The 11,387-nt window shown below is 53.0% G+C and overlaps 1 pseudogene; it reads left to right on the forward strand.

Moving 5' to 3' along the window:
- The first annotated feature begins 4,648 nt into the window (after window positions 1–4,648).
- Window positions 4,649–6,022, forward strand: LOC136354521 (uncharacterized; annotated as a pseudogene).
- Window positions 6,023–11,387: the final 5,365 nt, after the last annotated feature.

Below are 11,387 nucleotides of genomic sequence, written 5' to 3' on the forward strand. Positions count from 1 at the left end.
CTTCTTGGCCTTGAGGCTCCGGCGAGAAGCGTGAGCGCACGCTCCCCCATCGACGGTGGCGACGGTGGCCTCAGGCTCCTGGAACCCCAGGTCATCGTCGCCATCGTCGACGTCCCCGGCGGTGGCCTTCTGCTTGGCCTCACCTCGCCGGTTGCCGGCGGGAGCCGCCGGGGCCTTGCCCTCACGGCGCTCCTGCCTCCTCTCCTCCTCCCACTTCCTCATCCGCTCAGCCAAACTTTTGACTGCGCGGCAGTCCGCGAGGTCGTGGAGGGAGGTGTTGTGCACAGTGCACCACTTGCCAGTCGGGCGCTCCCTGCTGGGAGCGCCGGCCTCCTTCTTTTTGTCGCTCGCAGGCCTCCCCTTTCGGGTGGCCCGCGAAGCGCCCTCGACGGCGAGGACGTGACCCTCGTCGTCGGAATGGGCCGACCTCTTCTTCCTCCTCCTGTCCCGCCGCCCTGACCGAGCGGCGGACCCAGGGGCGGCCGAAGCTGCCACACCGGAACCGGAGGAGTTCCAGGTCCAGGCCTCCTCCTTGCGAGCCACACGGTCCGCGAGCTAAAAAAGCTCCGCGGTGGTCTGGGGCTCCATGGAGGCGATCTTCTCGAGCATGCGGTTGTGCCGCACGCCCCCCTGAACGCGTATATCACCGCGTGTGCGGGGATGCATGGTATGGTGTTGCGGACTTGACAGAACCGTTGAATGTACGAGCGAAGAGACTCATCGTCCCTTCGCTGTCCCGCATGCAAGTCCGCTTCTTCACCTGGGCGCGGATATGTGCCCTGGAGTTCATGGTGAACTGCTGGCACAAATCCTCCCAAGAGTGGACCGATGCGGGTGGCAAGTTCATTAGCCAACCCCGCGCCTGACCTTTCAGGGCCATGGGGAAGAAATTCGCCATGACCCTGTCGTCACCCCCGGCGGCTTCGATCCCAGTCGTGTAGATCTGGAGAAACTCGGCGGGGTTAACGCTTCCGTCGTATTTTTCGGTGATGGTAGGCCGGAACCTTAGGGGCCAACGGACGTTTCGAAGGCTCGCCACAAAGGCTCGACAGCCGGCACCGCCAACCGGGGACACGGGGGCCTGGCCCCCGTGCCCGGACCGAAGTGGCGCTCCAGATGAGGAAGCGCCCTCCGTTGCGTGGGCAGCACGACGACCATTGCGCCGGCGCTCGATATTGAGGTGGGCATCTGGCCCCCCACGCACATCTTCTTGGGTCGGAGGCGTTGACGAAGGAATGGCGGACGAACGGCGGGTAACGGCCGCCGCTCGCCGCGCCCTCCGCCTCGACGACACGGAGCCGGCGGTAGCAGCGCCAGAGGCCTTGGTGGCGGAGGACCGCCCGCCGGCGCCTAGGCGCTGCTGCGCCGTCATGACCAAGTTGGCCACGTCATCCAGCCAACGTCGGGCTGGAGTCTCTGGATCGGGGACGACGGGCGGGGGACGCAGGAGCGCGCCCGCAGCCTGGAGCGCGCCCTGGGGCGTGCTGCCATCGCCGTAGACGAGGAGGCGACGCTCCCCGTCTCGCCGTCCTTCTCCATCGCCCGTGGGCGGTGAAGTCGCGGATCTTTCGACCTCCTCGAACGCCTCCTCCCGCCCAAGACTTCGGCGAGAGGGGGACGGTGGAGTACGAGCTCGACGGCGCGGGTTCTGCTCCCCGTCGTCACCGCTAGCGCTCGGAGAGAGGTTGTGCGCCACTGCCTGTTCGGCCATTGGGCTGAGCGAGGGAAGCTTGGCGCACACGAAAGAGGACGAGGGCTTAGAAAGACACACGCGCCCCCTACCTGGCGCGCCAGATGACGGAGCGTGGGGCTCCTCACCGGGAGACCGCGCATGCCCCCCTTTGCCGGTTCGGCCGGGGGCGCTAAGTGAGGTTCTTCACCCTCGATCTGTGGAATGTTCGTGAGAGAGCAAATGCACAAGACACGGGCGATGTAGATAGGTTCGGGCCGCTGAGAAGCGTAATACCCTACTCCTGTGTTCTGGTGGATCTGTGTGTGAAAGAGTTACAGAGAGCCGGAGAGCAAGAGAGTTCAGGCTCTAGAACCACTCTTCTTCTTTCTCTCCTCTACGAGCTCAGGTATTCTCAGAGTCGTCTGAGAGTCTCTCCCTTTTTTTTCTCGTCCCCTTGCTTCGGTGGGCAAGGTCCTCCTTTTATATCTCAAGGGGATACCACATGCACCATTTTTACCTACTCTTCTTTTGGATGGGGACCCACCCTATCTTGACCAAAACTTGGCTCGCGCCTTCGCCTGGAAGCTAAATCACAGCTTGTCCTTGAGTGAGGCCTTGCGCCGTCACTCGCCTGACACAGGGGATAGCCCTGTCATTCCTTCATTAATGGGTGGAGATTTGCAATGGCCGCTGTCCGAATGACCCTCCGATGGGATGGGTCATACCTACCTCCACTCCGCCGGAAGCAGATGCAACGTGGGAGCACGGTTGTCTGCCGATGACGTGACCGGCGTCAGACCAGTCACAAACCAGTCATTCTTGTCTACCACGTGTCAGTTTAGCATGCCACACGTCTGCCCTTCTTCATACAATGACTTCCTTGTAATGGTTGCGATGAAGCCTGGTATGAATCTGGCCGGGACTGACATACCCACTCCAGGAGCTAGCACGCCGGCTCCGGCTAGGGACGAGTGCCTAGAGGCTATCATCATTTCGACGTGACGGGGCGAGGCGTGTGACAGGCCGCCTGTTGCCACCTAACCCGCGATCTGACCGGTCTGTGACCGGTCACACACTGCGACTGGTCACGGACCGGATAAGCGCGCACTGCGCCGCATTAAATGCGGCGTGACGCGCTCGTCAATCCGCTATAAGTGCGGTTAGGTGAGCGCCGCTGTGCTCACCTAACCCACACACGTGGTGCCAAAACCACAGGGGGTCGGGGCGCCCCAGCCCTCGGGGCCGAAGCGGGAGCGGCCCGACCCCTCGGGGAGACAGAGGGAGGGGTGGCCACGTCACCCTCGGGCCCGACCCCCCCCCGTGGGGGTCAGGGCACGTGGGTGACCGCGGCTACCCAAGCCTCTAGTCACGATACCCTCGGCCCCATGTCACCGACAAGGTGTTAGGGGGTGGAGTTAGAGTCGGACTCTGTAACCCGGCAACTCTCTTAAATAGAGAGGGGGGCACCACAATATAACCATGGCGACTACAATGTAGCGTAGACACGCAGGGAGATGATGACAGCGTGGCCATGGACTCGTAGTGGCTAGGAGCTATATTGGTTGAGGAGGAGCACCCATAATCAGAGCCCCGGGGATGTAGGCTTCAGCTGAACCTTGTTAACAAATATCGTGTGTTCCTGTGTCGTCATCTGGCGTGTCTTGGGTGATCAATGATTGAAGCGATCGGGAAGGTTAGTCGTCGTTCCGCTATATCGGCTAACTTTTATAACAAGTGGTATCAGAGCAGAAGGTTTCAGCATTAGATCAAGAAGACATGTGGAGGAGGAAACACGAGGTGGGGATCACGCATCGACATGAGATCGTCAGCCGTGGCGATGAGATCGATGGCGACAACGAGGATGTTGCGGAGGCGGTGACCTCGCTCGCGATCAGACCGGCGATGGCGGAAAATGACCGGAAGACGGGGCCGGGCGTGGCCGAAGGCGACTGGAGAGATCTGAGGGGTAGCGCCATGGACGGCGCGCCCGACGCACGTGGTGATCGCGGATCCGCGGCGGCAGGAGGCCAGTGATGAAAGGGCGAAACCGGCGAGCGTGGCGCGGCGCGGCGGACGTGGAGGGCCGGGACGACGGGGTCATGGACGGTGAACACGAGGGCTGCGACTGCGGTGCGTGCATAGGCACGGACAGATAGCACAGGTGCTGTCTTATACGTATGGCGTGCAAAGACTAACGAGCAAAGGCAAGAAGCAAAACCAAATCGAGCAATTGCATGCAAACAAGGGCAGGGAAGCTGCAGCTTTGGAACTCGTGCATGGCTTGAGCATATTCACGTGAACATGAGCATGCAGGGCATGCATATCGTGCGTGCACAAGGGATCAAGGGGCAGCAGTACCAACAGTGGCGAACCCAGAACAAAAATTACCGGGGGTCCAATACATACTAATTATCTAATTATTGACTAATATATTAATTAATATAGTGTAATTTATATAGGATTTGAATAATCTACCCGGTGTCCTATGACACCGGGTAGTATAACGTAGGCACGCCCTTGAGTACTAATGCTTCATACATATGGAAACTTTTGTACCGTGGGAGTCTGACAGATTGATGAGCCAAAAAAGAAATCGAGTAGAGGAGTTGGATGATAAAATGACTTGTCGGAGTCGGACAAGGCCGACTCGACCGCAGTTGCTATGGAGTCGGATTCAGAGTTATGTATGGATATGGACTCGTGATCGCATCAGACTCGTATTGCTTGCCCTTTAAATAGGCAGCCGAAGAGAGAGCCGAACCAAAGCAACAAAGCGGCAGCGATTTTTGGGCGGCTCGGCAGGACATTGGTCAAACATGGTACAAGGGGCTCAATAGGCTTGCTGTGCAGAGGCTCGTGACAAAGTGCGCGCGTATGGGTCGACCAAGCCAGGCCGACGAGATCATGCGGAGTAGAGGCACATCGAGGGTGGAAGATTGGTCACATCGGATTATAGCGAACACGGTTTGCTATTGAATGTCTGAGATCGGATCACAAGACGGGATTGTGAAGACGAATACAGACGGTTCTGAGCAGGGCGAGTATTCTGGTGGCGACAGACCAGTCAGGTCGTGGGTTGGCAAGATGGCGCCGACAGGTATGAAATTTGATTTGGTGAAGTTTGACGGCTCCGGAAATTTTGGCTTGTGGTAGACTAGGGTCAAAGATTTGTTAGCTCAACAAGGAGGTTCAAAGGCTTTGAAGGGTGTCAAACCGGCCAAGATGGAGGATGACGATTGGGAGGAGATGCAGTTGCAGGCGGCTGCGACAATAAGGCTATGTCTCTCAGATCAGGTCATGTACCATGTGATGGTGGAGACCTCACCAAAGATAATTTGGGAAAAGTTGGAAGCTCAGTTTATGTCCAAGATTCTAACCAATAAACTGTATCTGAAGTAGAAGTTGTATGGGCTAAAGATGCAGGAAGGGGCGGATCTGACAGTACATGTGAACGTTTTCAATCAACTAGTCACAGATCTTGTGAAGATGGATGTGGAAGTTGACGATGAAGACAAGGCCATAGTTTTTTTGTGTTCTTTACCTGAATCGTATGAGCATGTGGTGACTACTTTGACGTACGGCAAGGAGACCATCAAAACTAAAGATATCACTTCTGCGTTGCTGGCTCGTGATCAGATGAGAAAGAACAAAGAGGGTGAAACATCTCAAGCGGAGGGTTTGCTAGTCAAAGAAGATCATGCTGGGCATAAGGTAAAGAAGAACAAAAAGAAGAAGATGGTGCAGTGCTTCAGATGTGATGAGTGGGGGCATATAAGCAGGGAGTGTCCAACACTGAAGGGAAAAGCAAAGGCTAATACAGTGACTTCTTCAAATGACTCAGATAGCGATGGTTGTGATCTTCTCACGATGTCAAGTGCACAGTCTAAGGATGCAGAAGCGTGGATATTAGATTCAGCTAGCTCGTTTCATGTGACGCCAAGGAAGGAGTGGTTCTCTTCATACAAGTCTGGTGAGTTTGGTTTTGTCTACTTAGGCGATGACACAAGTTATCCGGCCGTGGGAGTAGGTGAAGTCAAAATCAAGCTAGAAGATGGAGGTGAACATGTTCTTCAGGGAGTCAGGCATGTACCAGGGCAAAAGAGGAATCTGATTTCGCTTGAAACCTTGCATGAAGAAGGGTTAATATTCCGCGGTAATCGGAATAGGAAGACCATGGAGATCATGAAGGGCAAGATGACTGTGATGACTGGAGAGAAGGTGGAGTCGCATCTTTACAAGCTGCGAGGGTGCACTGTTGTAGGTGGAGTCCAGGAGGAAGCGGTTGCTGGGATAGCAATTGTTTTTGGTGGCGGCGGGTCTGGCGCAGACTCGTCTTGCGGCTTGCGGTGAAGCTGCAAAAGAAGACAACCCAAGTCTGGAGGACAGGTGGATCGGCATGGTGATTCTACTATTTCTAGGTGGCGTATATTCGCCAAGGTGGAGTTTGTTAGAATAGGTGTCGAATATACTAGTCCTATTTGGTTACAGTTGGGCTTGGAGTTGTAATAGGTGTTAGGGGGTGGAGTTAGAGTCGGACTCTGTAACCCGGCAACTCTCTTAAATAGAGAGGGGGGCACCACAATGTAACCATGGCGACTACAATGTAGTGTAGACATGCAGGGATATGATGGCAGTGTGGCCATGGACTCGTAGCGGCTAGGAGCTATATTGGTTGGGGAGGAGCGCCCATAATCAGAGCCCCGGGGATGTAGGCTTCAGCTGAACCTCATTAACAAATATCGTGTGTTCCTGTGTCGTCATCTGGCGTGTCTTGGGTGATCAATGATTGAAGCGATCAGGAAGGTTAGTCGTCGTTCCGCTATATCGGCTAACTTTTATAACAAGTTCCATATCAGACTCCACCAAGCCTTTCATTAAGCATGCACTTAGGGTGTAGGCGCGGGGTTGGGAGAAGGTGCGTTAGAAGGGAGTTCCCCAGTCAGCCAGTCTAGTGGGAGGTGGATGCTATATTTAAGCAAAAAATACGAATTATCCCTCCGAACTATCGCGGTTGACCGAATTACCCCCTAAACCAGAAAACTAGATATCGTTCACCCTGAACTTTTAATACCGGACAAATTACCCTCCTCGATCCAATCCAGGGCAGTTTTGTAGCATACGCGTGGCAGTCCAGTCAGCATTTTATTTATAAAAAAAATGTGGGACCCACCTGTCATACTCCTCTCTCACTCTTCCTCGTCGTGGAAGCGGCCGCCGCCGCTTCCTCGTCCCCTGCCTACCGCCGACCGGCGAGAAAGAGAGAGGAAGAGTGAGAGAGGAGTATGATAGGTGGGTCCCACATTTTTTATAAATAAAATGCTGACTAGACTGCCACGCGTACGTCACGTATGATAAAACCGCTCTGGATTGGATCGAGGGAGGTAATTTGTCCGGTGTTGAAAGTTCAGGGTGAACGATGTCTGGTTTTTGAGTTTAGGGGGTAATTCGGTCGACCACGATAGTTCGTAAGGGGGGAGGGGGTAATTTGTACTTTTTCATATATTTAATTGGTAATTTGTCCACGTCTTCCATATGGACTTTTCGTAACTGACCAGTTGATAGGTAGATATTTGGGCGATTGAGTTGCTCTGTTTATAAATGGAGAGCCTTAGGTGCTGCCCATGCATGGCATCTAGGCCTGTTTGGCACAGCTCCAGCTCCAGCTCCACCCCTCCTGGAGCTGGAGCTTAGCCAAACAGTTTCAGCTCCACCAAAACTAGGAGTGGAGTTGGATGGAGCTCTCTCACAAAATGTACTAGAGTTGTGGAGCTGGGTTTTGGCAGCTCCACAACTCCACTCCAGACTCAACTCCTGGAGTTATATTTAGGAGTTGGAGCTGTACCAAACAGGCTATAAGGCTACGTTCTAAACTCTCGTTTCCCAACTTCTACCTCATTTATTTCCGCACGTTTGCTTTTCTGAACTGCCAAATGGTATATTTTTTATAAAATATTACATAGAATAGTTGTTTCAAAATATCATATTAATCTATTTCAAAATTTATTTTAACTAATACTTGACTAATCATGCGCTAACCGTTTCTTCATTTTACGTGCTGGGAGTGAAGTTTCACTACTAGACATGCGATTTTCATGGACGCCGGCCCCTTTAGGTTCCAGGCGGGCCGTAAGTGGCTCTGCCTTGAACCAGGTGATCCCGGCGCCGAGCTGTGGGCCGCACAGGATAATCGATTATCCCGTGCGGTCCACTTAAGACAACCGCACGGGATAATCCTTTTATCCTGTGTGGTCGTTAGGCGACCGCCTACGATGGTGAGGGAGCTATACAAGTCCCAGCCCGACCGTTGCAATGGCATGCCGGTGATTTCTCTCTCCTAAAACTCCACAAATTATGGGAGAATGTTTTCGATCTCAAATCTTTGATTGGGTTCCATATAAAAGGTGTAGAGCTTGTTCTCCTCCTTCATTTGCAGCCATTTTTGTCAGTTTTCATCGGTGCAATACGAAGAAACTTGCACTTTTATAAATGGTATATTGTAGTTACTTTTTTATTTTTTTCTTATTTTTTAGCAAATACATAATGATTCCATTACATGTTTATAAAAGTATTTAGTACCTAAATTGAAAAGTTGGGTTTGCCTCTATTAAATTTATTTTCATTCGGATAAAAGGACGATTTTTTTCATTTGTAAGAAATGGACAATATTTTATTAATGCTTAAAATTGTTGTGTGGCTGTTTAAATAGTCCGTAAAACTTTAATTTACTATGTGATTAGTTCCCTCCAATTTAAATACATTCTTTTTTACCATCGGGCATGGATGTATTAATGACAAGCTTTATTGTAGGTCATGGATGTACAGCAAGAAAAGAGCTCATCCAACGTTCTTGAAGGAAGCAGCCAAATTTGTTGAGGTCGCAAAGGCACATGCTGTGAGGGAGAATTTGAGGAGCGTTTTTTGCCCATGCAAAGTGTGTAAGAACGAAATTTGCTGCAAGATCCGAATGAAGTATTGTCGCACATCGTAGAGCAAGGATTTAAGGAGGGCCACAAAATATGGACTTTTCATGGGGAAGTCGGTGGTCGTAACGAAGTGATGGATGATTTCTGCTTTGATGATGCAGAAAATTTTATAATCAAAGACATGTCACAGGGAAACATCCCGGAATGTGGTGGCTCTGGTATAGTGTCACGTCCCAAAACGACTCTAAAATACATCCTCTAAATTATGCCTAGAATAATTAAAATCCGTGTGAAAGCCTCCAACAATTAAAATGTGCAAAGTTAAAAGTCAAATAAGGCTTAGAGGATTTTTGTATATTTCCTAAAAGCCTAAAATGTGTAAATAAATTTTAGTGGAATTTTCTGAGCACAAATAGTAATTATTAAGAAATAAACAAAGTTGAAAAGGTTTTATAAAAAGAAAAACCCTAAAAATCCCCCTTCCCTCTCTTGGGCCGAATCCGGCCCATCTCCCTCCCCCTCTCTCCTCTCCCCCTCGCGGCCCATCCGGCCTCTCCCCGCGCGCGCGCCGCTGACGGGCGGGCCTGCCCGCCACCCTCGCTGACGGGTGGGGCCCACCCGTCATCCCCTTCCTCCCGCCGCTCCCGCCGCTCCGCCCGCGCCAAGCGCCGCCGCCGCCGCCGAATCCGCCGCATCCCGTCCTCCCCACGTGCAATCAATAGGGGGAATTATTCTCCGTGATTCCCTCTCCCTTTCCCCCCAAATTTCCCTCCCTTTCTCCCTTGGATTCGTTTGGAAACCCTCCCCTAATCCCGCCGGCGCCATTGATGGAGCCCGAGAGCGCCGCGCCGGTTTCCTTCCCCTCCGGCCGCCCTCTCCCCCTTCCAACCCTATATAAACCCTCCCCGCGCCTCCCTCGCCCGTTTCCGCCCTTGCCGCACCGTCTCCCCACCGGAATCGAGTTCGTGCCGTCGCCCTCTCTCTCCTCCGTCGTCGACGACCTCCGGCTGGCCTTCTCCGCTCGCCGGGACCGTCTCCTGCCCCGGCGTCGCCTCCTCCGGCTTCGCCGCACCGCCGTCGACCCCGTCCACCCCCTCGCCGAGCCCGCGGACCGCCGGAATGCCGTCGACCCCGTTGACCCGAGCCGCGCCGCCGCCTTCCTCCGCTCCGGCCGCCTTTTTCGTCGTCGCTGTCGACCTAGGGTGAGCCGAGGACCGCCGCCTCTTTTCCCCCTTCCCTTCCCCTCTCTCGGCCGCCGCTCCGCCGTGCCTATGGCCGCCGCCGGCGACCATAGGGGCGCGGGCGCCGTCTCCCGCCGGCCGCGCCGAGTGGCCGCCGCGTGGGGCCCGGCCGTCAGCCGCCCACGTCCTCGGGTGCGGCTGACGCGTGGGGCCCACGACGCCGGCCGGTGCGAGCCCGGGTGCGCCCGGTCCACCGTGGACCGTGAGGCTGTCTCGTGGGCCCCACTCCCGTGGACCCAGTCCGCGCGCCCCCTCCCCTCGGCTGACGCAATAAAGCTTTTTTTTAAATTAAAATTTAAATGAAGAAATTCGTAAATATTCATTTAAAGAGCATATAAACTTCAAATGGCCATAACTTGGCCATTTGAACTCGGAATTGGACCGTTCAAGTCTCTAATTTTTCCTTAAGAAGTCAAGAACCCATTTTTGTGCTTTGTTCCTGCTTGTTATATGGAGTTTATTAGAGTAAAAGCCCTTTTATTTTCCGTTGGTCGTGTAGACGTTGCAGCTTCGGAAGATCCGCTCTTCGTGGAGGTTGAAGCCGACGTTTGGGAAAGTGAGCAAGGCAAGTCACATCATCCTTGAACATATTGAATCCTAGTTTATAAAATTATTTTGATTTAAATTATTGTATTATCGCTTTATTTAAATTCCCGCGTTATCACTGTTTTATCTAGCCATGCCTATGTACCCTTGTTATGACCTTATTATTGTTATTGTTATTATTACCTTGTTCACCCTAGAATAAACAAAACACAAACTAGTGGACACTCTACTCATGGTACCACTAGTATGATTTTAGGTAGATGCTTCGCTGGTTAATTAGGCAACATTAGGTGGTTTTACAACTCTAGACTTTGGGAATATTCATATCACCTGGATACTATGGAATGGTTGGATTATTGTGGAATTGGATTGACACCTCCCCCTCTATTCAAAACCCTCAAAATGGTTTTAGGCTGGGCTCGGGGTGCATGGTTTTGACAGTAGCACCTCGGCCATATAAGGACCAGTCTTCGGGCCTCTGTTGCAAAGCACTACCGTACTTCGACATGTCTAGTGGGTAAGGCTTAGTTTGTGGCTCAGTCTGGTTATAAACAAAAGTACACGGATGGAGATGGACGAAGTCGGGGGTCGATGGACATCTCTAGGGCAAATGAAGGCTACACGAGCTGCGGCCCGGTAGTCGAGATGTCATGGCACAGGGCCGGTGTCCTGCTGCTAGGGGCTCAGTCCTGCCTACCTGTCCCGGGGGTTCCGGCCGTAGGTGGGGTTGGGTCGGTACTCTTGTTTATGGCTAGGATGGGTTGGAAACTATGTCATGTCTTCCGTCCGTATACCGTGGTGGTATGTGGCACGTGGTTACACGTGAGGAAGATGTGTCTTGTGGGTAAAGATGTACACCTCTGATCAGGGTATAATCTATTCGAATAGCTGCGCCCTCGGTTATGGGCAAGCCGAGCAATGTACCCAAGTTAGTGTTTTTAATTCTTAAAACCTGCTTAACAACTAAAATGTGGAATGGTTGGCCTGGGTTGGCTTGGGACGAGC

Source organism: Oryza sativa, chromosome 12 (genome assembly GCF_034140825.1).
Source record: "Oryza sativa Japonica Group chromosome 12, ASM3414082v1".
Classification (NCBI taxonomy): domain Eukaryota; kingdom Viridiplantae; phylum Streptophyta; class Magnoliopsida; order Poales; family Poaceae; genus Oryza; species Oryza sativa.